The sequence below is a fragment of the Vulpes vulpes genome, chromosome 6 (genome assembly GCF_048418805.1).
Source record: "Vulpes vulpes isolate BD-2025 chromosome 6, VulVul3, whole genome shotgun sequence".
In the NCBI taxonomy this organism is placed as follows: domain Eukaryota; kingdom Metazoa; phylum Chordata; class Mammalia; order Carnivora; family Canidae; genus Vulpes; species Vulpes vulpes.
Genome location: NC_132785.1, coordinates 121,864,759 through 121,876,013, shown reverse-complemented (window position 1 = coordinate 121,876,013; position 11,255 = coordinate 121,864,759).

The window sequence follows — 11,255 nt, the reverse complement described above, 5'->3', positions numbered from 1 at the left end:
GTGGAACCCCCAATCCCATCCTACCCCATTCCTGTCCTGCATTTACTGACCATGGCCTGCTGGCTGCGCACAAGTCACCTGCAGGTAGCTTTCTTGCTCTTCTGTTTTGATCAACTGCCCCGGGAAATTCTGAGGATCAGCTGGATTTTGGAACACTGATCTGGGGCATCCCAGCTCCCAGGCAGTGGAAATGGTATCCTTATGTCCCATTTTCCCCCGGGGACAGAGCTGCTTTAGGTCCTTGGTCCCATGGGTAAGCACTGGCAATGCCCACTTTTACTCTCAGTCCTGTCCTGGTTTGCCTGGGAAGTTACTGGGGATCCCTTCCACCAAGTTTCCTCTCAGGTGAATTCTTCAGCATCCTTGAAGACTCAGCTAAGAACTCTTGTCCTCTGGGACTATAAACCGGAATGTTTTTGCCTGCAGGTAACTGAAGGTTTATCATGGGCCAGAACTAGAAGTACAGAGATTAGTAGTTTTGGGTTCATTCTGGCAGTTTCATGAGCAAAATATACAAGGTCACCTACTCATGAGGAAGTCCAGAGGCGCAAGAGTGGGAGGGCTCTGGGGCACCTGGGTGGGGGACTCAGTGGTTGAGTGTCTGCCTTCAGCTCAGGGTGTGATCCTGGGGTTCTGGGATTGAGTCCTGCATCAGGCTCCCTGCAGGGAGGCTGCTTCTCCCTCTGCTTGTGTCTCTGCCTCTCATGAATAAATAAAAAGAATCTTAAAAAAAAAAAAAAAAGTGGGAAGGCTCATCTTCAGAGAGATGGTTTTTTTCCTATCAATGAGGGAAATGTTGCCAAGATGCTCCAGGCCTCACCCACCCCATGTAACTTCCCCTCAGCTCTAATTAGCCAGAACCGATCACATGCCTATGGCTGAGCCAGTGTCTGGTGGGGAACAGGAGCCTCTTGGTTGGCTCGTATCAATCAGCAGTCATCCTCTGGAGCTGGGGGAAAAACTCAACCTTCTGGAGAGAGGTGGCCATCATTTTGAAAATAAAAAAATAAAAATAAAAAATAAAAAATTGCACCTGGAAGACTTGACTGTGAGGAAGGAGGGGGCACTATCTGCAGTTGAGGCACCAACAGTGTCTACTGCATCTTCCCTGACTCCCTGGCTGGGAGGAGTCCCCCTTCCTCTGGATTTCTAGAGTCTGCTGTGTCCTCTCTATTACAGCACATTACTCCTTGCAACTTGTCTCTACTTCCCCTGCGAATATTAGCTCCAGGAGAGTGGGAGGCATAGCCTATCCACCTTCCTCTCCTCACAGCTGCTCCATGAGGGCCGAGCACCTTACAAGAGCTTCCAGAGCGTCTAAATGACATTTCCCCCCCTGCAGCATCCCCATGAAGTATATACACTCCTTATTTTGGCTACACCTGATGAGACCCTTCCTGTTAGGGAAACATAGGATGGTCACATCCACTCTTAGCCTGTGCATTGGCCGAGCATATTTTGAGATCCAACTCATAGTCGACAGATTTCTATGCAACACAACAAGAAAAAAACTGAACTCCTCTACACGTAACATGGATGAATCTTTCAGACATGAGGTTAAATGAAAGAAGCCATATGGAAAAGAGTGATGCTAAGTATAAGATTCAATTTCTACAAAGTTCAAACGAGGCAAAATCAATCATTGGTAAATAGAGGAGACAAAAGTGGTTACCTGTAGGGGGTTTCCCGGGGAGGGGGCACAAGGGAGCCTAGTGTGGGCTAGAGATGTCTTGTCTCTTGACCTGAATGGTGGTTACATGTGTGTATCCATGAAAAATTAATTGAGCTTTAAGCTGCGACACACTAGACAATGGACTATTGTTCGTTTTTATTCTTTAAAACTGAATATCAAGCCGTGAAAAGACATGGATAAAACTTAGATGCATATCACTAAGTGAAAGAAGCCAATCTGGAAAGCTGTAGGAGCCTAACTGTATGACATTCTGGAAAAGGCAAAACTCTGGAGACTGTAGAAAGATCAGTGGTTTCCAGGGATGGAGGGGAGAGAGAGGAATAGATAGGCAGAGCACGGAGGATTTGTAGGGCCGTGGAGCTATTCTGTATGATAACTGGAATGGCATCGTACATTTATCCAAGCCCATTACATACACAAGAGTGAACCCTAAGGTAGAGGGACTTTGGGTGATGTGTTGGCGTAGGTTCATCGACTGTAGCAAATGCTCAATGCTGGTGGGGATTGTTGATGGTGGGGGAGCGCTGTGCACAGGTGAGGGCAGTGAGGATATGGGAATTCTCTGTACCATCCACTCAATTTTGCTGTGAATAGCTCTAAAAACTAAAGTCTATCAAAAAAAAAAAATACTGGGCAGCCCAGGTGGCTCAGTGGTTTAGCGCCTGCCTTCAGCCCAGGATGTGATCCTGGAGACCCGGGATCGAGTCCCACGTCGGGCTCCCTGCATGGAGCCTGCTTCTCCCTCTGCTTATGTCTCTGCCTCTCTCTCTCTCTCTCTCTCTCTCTCTCTCTCTCTCTGTCTCTCATGAATAAATAAATAAAATCTTTTAAAAATAATTTTAAAAATACTGAGCATATACAGTATGTGTACTGTACAGCATGCGATATCTCAGTAAAAAAGGAGAAAGTGTTCTACTCAAAATAATAGTAACTAGCATTCACTAAAGGCTGCTGGGAAGCCAGTCCTTGCCCTAGTTCCACACCTGTGGTTTTTCTTTCTTTTTTTTTTTTTTTTTTACCTGTGGTTTTTCTAGCATGTACATGCTGCATGGTGGATGGCAGGGACCCACCCAGCTGGGTCTCCATCCTGTCCTCGGTGCCCAGCACAAAATAAAGGCGGGAAATGGGATTCTTGAGATGTCAGAGAAGTCTCATGCTGTTGGAACAAGTTTTGCCCCCAATCTGCGGTGGAAGAAACCAAACTTCTTAGAAGCAAGTGACAGGTCCACGGCCACAAAGCTGAGAAGGGACAGAGCCAGGATGTGTGCCAGGTTGTCTTGGTAGAAAGGCCTGATTCTGAACCCCAAGCCCTATCACCTCTGACCTCCAATGAAGTGGAATCCCAGGGAGCCCCAAATGTTCTGAAGGCGTGCCGGCAAAACTGTTTGTAGGAGTTTCCACTGTGGTTGTGTTGTGCCTAAATTAATTATTATGGTCTCTGGGACGGGGTTGCAAAGTGCCCCAATGGTAGCTCTGATAAAGGGATACTCCAAAGCCAAGTTCAACACGTCAGGTCTGTCAATAACCTTGACACCTTGATTCCCTGTCACCTGGTAACTACTAAAAGGTGTAATATTCTGAAGCCTTTAATTTTATGTTCCGCAGGAGAGAAAAATTGAGAAAGGAAAGATAGGATGCAATTTGAGACACGTAGAAATTACCTTTTGACTCTCATGAATATATATATTTATATATTCCGCATCTGACGGCTGCCGGGGCTGGAATCTCTGTCCCCAGGATGAGCTAGGTTGACGGCCATCAGCACATAATTGCTGGGCTCTGCCCCATGTCTCCTGCTGGAGAATGAAACCTTGCTCAAGGTCAGCGTCGGGATGTCAGTCTGAAAGTTTCCAACGCCAAGCGAGCTGTGTCAGGAAAACAGTCTTCAGAGAGGGTGCTTCATCCTACATGGAAAACGGTGTGTGTGTTCGTTTTGTCTGATGATGCCTTCAGGCCAGGTAGGATGAGGGGTGAAAAGGTGACCTGGTGAGACAGCTTTGGGGTCACCGTGGTGCCCAAAGCCAGACTGGAGGACATAGCAAGAGAGTGGGTGATGGCCACGTGGAGATCGCCTATAGGTACAGCTTCTTGGGAAGGTTTGGCCGTGACAGATATGGGAGAGGGGAGAGAAGACAGGATCCCGAGAAATCCACTGAAGATGGTTTTTGGGGAAATATTGTTCATTGTGGTGAAATACACACGTATAATTTGCCATTTTAACGCGTGCAATTGAGTGACATTAATCATTCGCACAATACCAGGCAGCCATCATCGCTAGCAAGTTCCAAAACACATTCATCCTCCCCGAAGAGGACCCCGTCCCCATGAGCTGTCACTCTGCATGCCTGCCCTCCTCCAGTCTGCATCTATCGCTATGGATCTACCTATGCCGGACACTCCACATAAGTGGAATCCTCCAGTACGTGGCCTTTTGTGACTGGCTTCTACTTAGCATAACGTTTTCAAGGTTCGTCCATCGACACGTCTATACCGGGTGGTTCCGTACTTGATTCCTTTGTACGACTGAGCAACACTCCATTGCGTGGGTAGAGGACATTTGTTCATCCATTCTCTCATTGATGGACGTTTGGGTGGCTCTCACCATTCGGCTGTCGCGGACAGTGCTGCTGTGAACATTTGTGTACAAGGATTTTTCTGGGACACTCGTTTGATTCTTTTCGGTAGACACCTGGGAGCAGAATTGCTGGGCCAGGTAGTAGTTCTACGTTTAACTGGTTGAGGAACCACAGAAGTGTTTTCCATAGTGGCTGCACCATTTTGCATTCCCACCAGCGATGTACAAGAATCCTGATTTCCCCACGTACCCACCCCCCTTTTTATTATTCCCACCCCCCCCTTTTTTATTATCCCCCGCCTTTTTTTTATTTGGAGGGTTTTTGTAAGGGAAGATTCTTTCTTCTTCACTAAGTGTTCACCATCGGCTCACCAGCTTGTAAACAGTGGTATGCCGACGGGCCTGACTGTTCTCCAGGGGCGCACAGCCTGGTGGGACCATGGACAAGCAGCCTTCAAACTCTATCGTGGACTCTGAGAGCTCCTATTCTATTGCTTCCGTCTCCAGCTGCAGACAACGAGAGCTGAAATTTCAACATGAGATTCCGAGCCCCCTTTTTGGGAAGCAAGAGAGAAAAAAACAGACTTTGGTGCAAGAACCCTTTAGGCCTAGACCCCAGCTCTGTCACCTAGTTCACTATGACTTTGAGAAGCTGTATAAACTTCCGGAGCTTCAACTTTCTTGTCAGTAAAATGAGGATAATACTGTTTACCTTGGGAGCTATCATGAAATTTTTGCAGATAAATGACAGGAGGGAAGACCTGGCTCAGCGCCTGACACTTTGGGGATGCTCAGTGAACTTGCTTTCATCCCTTAGGTCAATGGAGAAAAAGTCAAGTCAAAACAACACGAATATGTGCTTCTTTTTAATCCAGCACGATTTAAGGCAGATGCCAACTCACGGGGACCTGTGCAGGCTGAGGGGGCGACCAGCTGTGGGCCAAGGACATGCTCCTGACCCACATGCTCCCTTCCATTAATCTGGGCCCTCTGTCATCATCCAGCAGCATCCCTTTGGTCACCTCGGTTTTGCCAGTAATTCTGATGCTCTGTAAGTTTTGGGGTTCACGGGCCGCCCTGGCTTTCTAGAGTTGCTGAAACAAAATAATAAACCGTGTGGCTTAAAACAACAGAAATGTGTTGCCTTTCGGTTCTGGAGGCTAAGACTCTGAAATCAAAGTATCCACGAGGCCAAACTTTCTTTGAAGATTCTAAGGGAGAATCCTTCCTCGCCTCTCCTGGCTTCTGGGGGTGGTTGGCAGTCGTTGGCGTGCCTTGGCTTGTAGAGCATCACACCCATCAGCGCTCACCTTAATCCAGTATGATCTCATTTTAGCTTGATTATATCTGCAAGGACTATCTCTCCAGTAAGGTCATATTCATGGGGACCGAGCGGCTAGGACTTCAACATATCTTTTTAGGGGACACAATTCAGCCCTAGCACTGACTTATGGTTAAATGCTGGCACGGAATCAGGGTTTTGGAACCTAGAGATGGTCTGGGGAGCCCTCTTTAAGGAAAGGACCACAAAATTATGAATGCAAGTTTAGGTACAGGACCTTGGAAGGGGATGAGGAAGTGGGGGGTCCTGGAGCTCAAGCATTGTTGGCTCCATGGAAAATCTACCGCTGGTTAAACCTCATTTATCCTGATTCAGTTTCTAAGCTCATTACATGGAGCCAAAGGAATAAAACAGTTAAAAATGACAAACCATGAAAACACAAATTTCCTACCCAGATGTACGTATCTGCATGTATATTAGAACAGGTCTGAAAGGAAGCACATCCGAATTTCCACTGATTACTCGTGACTGGTGGAGTTGTGGGTCCTCGTTATTCTTTCCTTTTTGCTTATCTAAATTTGCTAGTCTTCCTACAATGAGCCTAGATTGCCTTTATAAAAACCGAAACCATGTTCTCCTTGCAACTTGATGTGTCAATTAGGGCCGAGATGTGTCCGAGGCCCTTGCAGAGCGCTTCACCGCTGGTGGTTGTCATAGATATCTTTCCTGGGAGACTCTATTTCCTCAAGGGCTCCATGGAGCCCACATGACCTCCCCTTGGGCTTCCCGGTCCCCCCCTCCAGCCCCACCCCCAGAAGGCTGCCTGGCTCAGATTGGAAAGGTACCCCGAGAGCCTCGGGCCAGTCAATGCACAGGAGAGGCCCCACCATGGAGAATGAGGTATCGTGGCCACTGATCCGTTTCCCTGATTTACATCAATTTACATTCAGCTCTCGAGTAATCTACATGAAAATCAGGCGGCCTCCAGCTATTCCCCTGAAATCAGGAGAGGCCGCCTGGCCTGTGGGATGATACAGGGAGATGCTCCCTCACTTCCCAAACCCTGGGCCGATTAATTTGTCAACCAAAACAAGGGCTGGCATTGTAATCATGGCTGCCTAGCACTCTTTCACTTTCCCCAAATTGGATAGATAAATGGAGATTTGCGGTAGATTAACCTGAATGTTTTGTCTAGCTTCATTTTCCACTTCCTTCCTTCTGTAAGGAGCTTGTGTGTGTGTGTGTGTGTGTGTGTGTGTTTCATATGAGATTATTGATGCCATTCGCACATCCATTTCTCTAGCAATAATTTACTGGGGTCTTCTACATGCCACACAACCGCGCTTGGTGTGCGGGCAAGAGAGGTGATGGCCCTCATCTCTGTCCTCACTTGAGGGTCCTGCTTTTGACTTGTTTTTAAAAATAAAGCGCAATGCAGATATAACCCACATAGGGTAAAAATGCATAAGCCGCCAGGGTACAACTTGACAAATATAAGGATGCATCCTGCGACCTCCTTCAGGATCCGGACATTGAACCTGTTTAGAGCCCTCGGGGTGGGGGTGGGGGTTCCCTCATGCACCCTCCAGTCCATATCCTACTATCCCACCATGATCACCATGTCTGATTTCCTTCCCCATCCCTGAGTTTTGCGCGTGTTTGCTCTTCCAGTAGAGGGAATTATCCAGTAGATGTTCAAACACGGGCAACACTTATTTTGGTCACCGATATGTTTGTGAAATTCATCGTGTTTGTGTGTCACCAATTTATTCTTTTTTTTAATTACCATGTGGTATTTAATTACATGTACATACCACACTTTATTTATCCATTCTCTGGTTGACAGACCCTTGGGTTGCTCCCAGTTGGAGATGATTATGAATAAAGCTCCTATGAACATTCTTGTACATGTCTTCTGGGTTTGAGAAATACACGTTTCTCCTGGGTGTAGGATACCCCGGGGTGGAAGTGTTGAGTCAAAGGGTCAGCCTGTGTTTGGTTGTAGCAGATACGGATCATCCTTGTCTTTTTAAATTTAATTTTATTTATTTGAGAGGAGAGAGAGTGAAAAAAGAACACCAGGAGGGTGGAGAGGCAGAGGGACGGGCCCGCTGAGCAGGGAGCCCTATGTGGGGCTGGGCCCCAGGACCCTGAGATCATGACCTGAACTGAAGGCAGATGCTTCCCTGATGGAGCCACCCAGGTCCCCTGAACCTTGTCTTTTAAATTCATTTCCCTAGGGGATTTACTTTACTTCTCTATGTGTCATAGAGTGGATGCCTGCTGTGAAATATGGTTCAAAACGTGCTTAATTTCTAATTTTTTTTTGAAAGAATGAATGAGTTTGTAACCGTACAATACCTGGCACAAAGTAAGTGCTCAGTATAGCTTAGGTGATCTACTGTGGCACAACCTCCAATGACCTACTATCTCCCAAAGCAAGGACTTTGCCCACCTGTCCTGCAAGCGTCCCCCTGGCTATCTGTGAGCTGGTGCCCGGGCCTGGGTGGATGGGTCTTCTCTAACTATAAGTTGCCCTGAACCCTGGCTTACACTTCATCCTTCATCTCTTCTTTCTCATTCACTGGGAGGGGGTGGAAGGAGACTGGGTTAAAAACACATTTTTTCTCCCAAATGACTTAATATTTGAAATAGTTATTCTGGGGATCCCTGGGTGGCGCAGCAGTTTGGCGCCTGCCTTTGGCCCAGGGCGCGATCCTGGAGACCCGGGATTGAGTCCCACATCGGGCTCCCGCTGCATGGAGCCTGCTTTTCCCTCTGCCTGTGTCTGCCTCTCTCTCTCTCTCTCTCTCTCTGTGACTATCATAAATAAATTTAAAAATTGTTGAAATAGTTATTCTACATTTGTTAGAGGATACATCAAACTGTACTTTGCAAGAATTTTAAAGATGTATAGAGCACCTTCCTGGTCATGATCAATAACATGATCTGAAGAAATTAGATTATGATTGGGGTTGGGTTTTTTTTTTTCCGTTTTAGTGGGCGATGTGATATATTGCCACAGAAAAATATAATATCATTTGGATGATCATGGAAAGTGCTTGCTAAAATTTTGTCGAATAATTTTGCCCACTTTCATGTAATTTTTAATACAGAAAACAGATCTAAGTTTGATCATATAAATCATGCTTGATATTCACCTCAAATGGAAACAAATTTTTTATGATTTCTGATTCTTTTAAAGATTTGTTTATTTCAAAGAGAGAGAACATGTGCAGGGGGAGGTGCAGAGAGAGAGGGTGAGAGAATCTCAAGCAGACTTCCTGCTGAGTGCAGTGTGTGACATGGGGCTCAATCCCAGGACCTTGAGATCATGACCTGAACCAAAATCAATAGTTTGATGCTCAACCAACCGAGCCACCCAGGCACTCCTTAGTTCTGATTTTTTGAAGTGTGGCAGATACTGTTGTTTGCATACCTGGTACCTTTCTCTGCAGAGAGTCTGGACAAGGCCACCACCCACCATCACGGTCCCTTCTCGCTGGAGGCCCCTCCTGTGAGCATCCTGTGCATCTCTGCTTGTCTACAGGATCGGCCAGCTTCCATTTGCTGCATTCCCAGCACACACAGAACCCCTCCATGTGCCACCCCTCCTCACAGACTCCTCTGGGATCAGGGATCAGGGCCCTGGGGTCCATGTAGTAATTTCTAACTCTTGTCTTCATTCCCCACCGTACGGGTGGTAGCTGCGTACTGTAGCCGCTTCCCCTGCAAAGCTCTGACATTCTTTTCACCCTTTAAATGCCCAGGTCAACTTTCTACCTAGTGAACCGTCCTAGGCATCAAAATACCTGGTGTGGTTCCTGCCCCTTGACAGTCCCTCATCGATACACCCACACGAGGCTGCCTGGGCCTTAGTTCCGGCCTTGGGCGAGCTGCTGAATGTCTCTGAGCCTTGGTTTCCTGATTTGTGAAGTGGAAAGAATTATCCTAGAATGCCCATCAGCACAGAGCGGCTCAAGTCAGGTGTCCTCTCTTCTAGAAGCTTCCCGAACTTTTCGGTCCTGTTCGGGTCCTCTGATTTGTGATCACATGATTCGCTCTGCCCCTTCATTCATTCCACAGGCATTTCTTGGGCACTAGTATGGGCTGAACTGGGTCCCCCTCCCCCAAATTCTTATGTTACAGCCTTAACCCCTCAAGGTGACTGTACTTAGAGATATAGGGCCTTTATGGGGGTGATTAAAGGTAGGTGAGCAGGAGGCCATCTGCCAGCTAGGAAGAGGGTAGTCACCAGAAACAGAAACTGCCAGAACCTGAATCTTGGGCTGCCTGCCTCCAGAAATGTGAAAACGTACATTTCTGTTGTTTAAGTGATCTCGTCTGTGGGACTTTGTTATGGTGGCCTGAGCCGACCAAGATGAGCACCTCCTATGTGCTAGACAGCCCCAGGTGCTGGAGATACAGCCGGCATCTGTAAGGAGCACCTGAGTGGTTCAGCAGCTGAGCATCTGCCTTTGGCTCAGGTCATGGTCCCGGGGTCCTGGGATGAGTCCCACATTGGGCTCCCCGCAGGGACCCTGCTTCTCCTTCTGCCTATGTCTCTGCCTCTCTTTGTCTCTCATGAATAAATAAATAAAATCCTAAAAAACAACAACAACAATAACGACAAAAAACGAAGGCTTTGTCCTCAGGTTCCATTCTCAAGTGAGGGGAAAGAAAACAAAGAGAAAAATACCGAGACACATGTATTCCATCAGATGGTACTAAGCTCAAGAGAGGAAAATAGAGCAGGGTACAGGAGCAGTGAGTGACAGGACAGGGTGTTCAGGTGGTCAGAGAAGGTGACATTTTAGCAGAGACCAAAGGAAGAAGTGAAGTAAGAAGAAGCAGTAGTGTAGCCACCTAGAGGGAAGGTGTGCCCAGCAGAGGGAACAGCAGGTGCAAAGGCTGTTGGTGGTGGATGTTCACCACGTGTACAAAAGCCCTTTACAGCAACACCTGGATTCGTGTCTGGATAAATAACTGGGTGTCACAGCCCAGCCGGCCTGACGCATAAAGTGACCATCACCAGGCTCTGGGAAGGGTGTGTGCACATGACGGTCCACCTGTTCACTTACCTGGCGTAGTTTCTACTTACTTTTGAGTGACCTGATCTGGTTGACTTTGAGAAGGATCCGGGCCCTGGTGGAGAATGATCCACGGGAGCATGACTGGCCGCCACCAGGGAGATGGGTCCCGAGGCCACTGCAGGCACCAGGTGACGTGCAGGAGGTGGCCGTCTGGGCCGCCGTGATGGCACGGACGCTGCAAACTCACGGACGTGCGGCTCTCATTTGCAGGTGGAATCAGGGGACGTCAGTTGCTGCTGGTGTCCCGGGAGCCCATCCATTGACGGCAGGTGCACCATCGGGGTTGGCTGGCCAGAAACGCCGGAGAAACAGTAGCAGAGAGCATTCTGGATGCTGTAAGACACTGTCTGCATGTTCCCTGTTATCACCCTCAGGCCTGCTCTGCCCAGGCCTCTCTCCTTGGCCCGAAGCACCGTTTCAGGAACCAAATCCCAGCTCCCATTCTGCCTTGGACCAGAGCCCGCCCTGGGCCACATTCCACAGCACTCCCTGGCTTCCCCTGACCCACTGGAGTGCAGTGGAGCAAAGGTTTCCCTCCTGCGGGACCTCCCGGCTACGAAGGGCCCATGGATTGGGCTGTTATCAGATTCTCTGCAATGTCCCCAGTCCTCA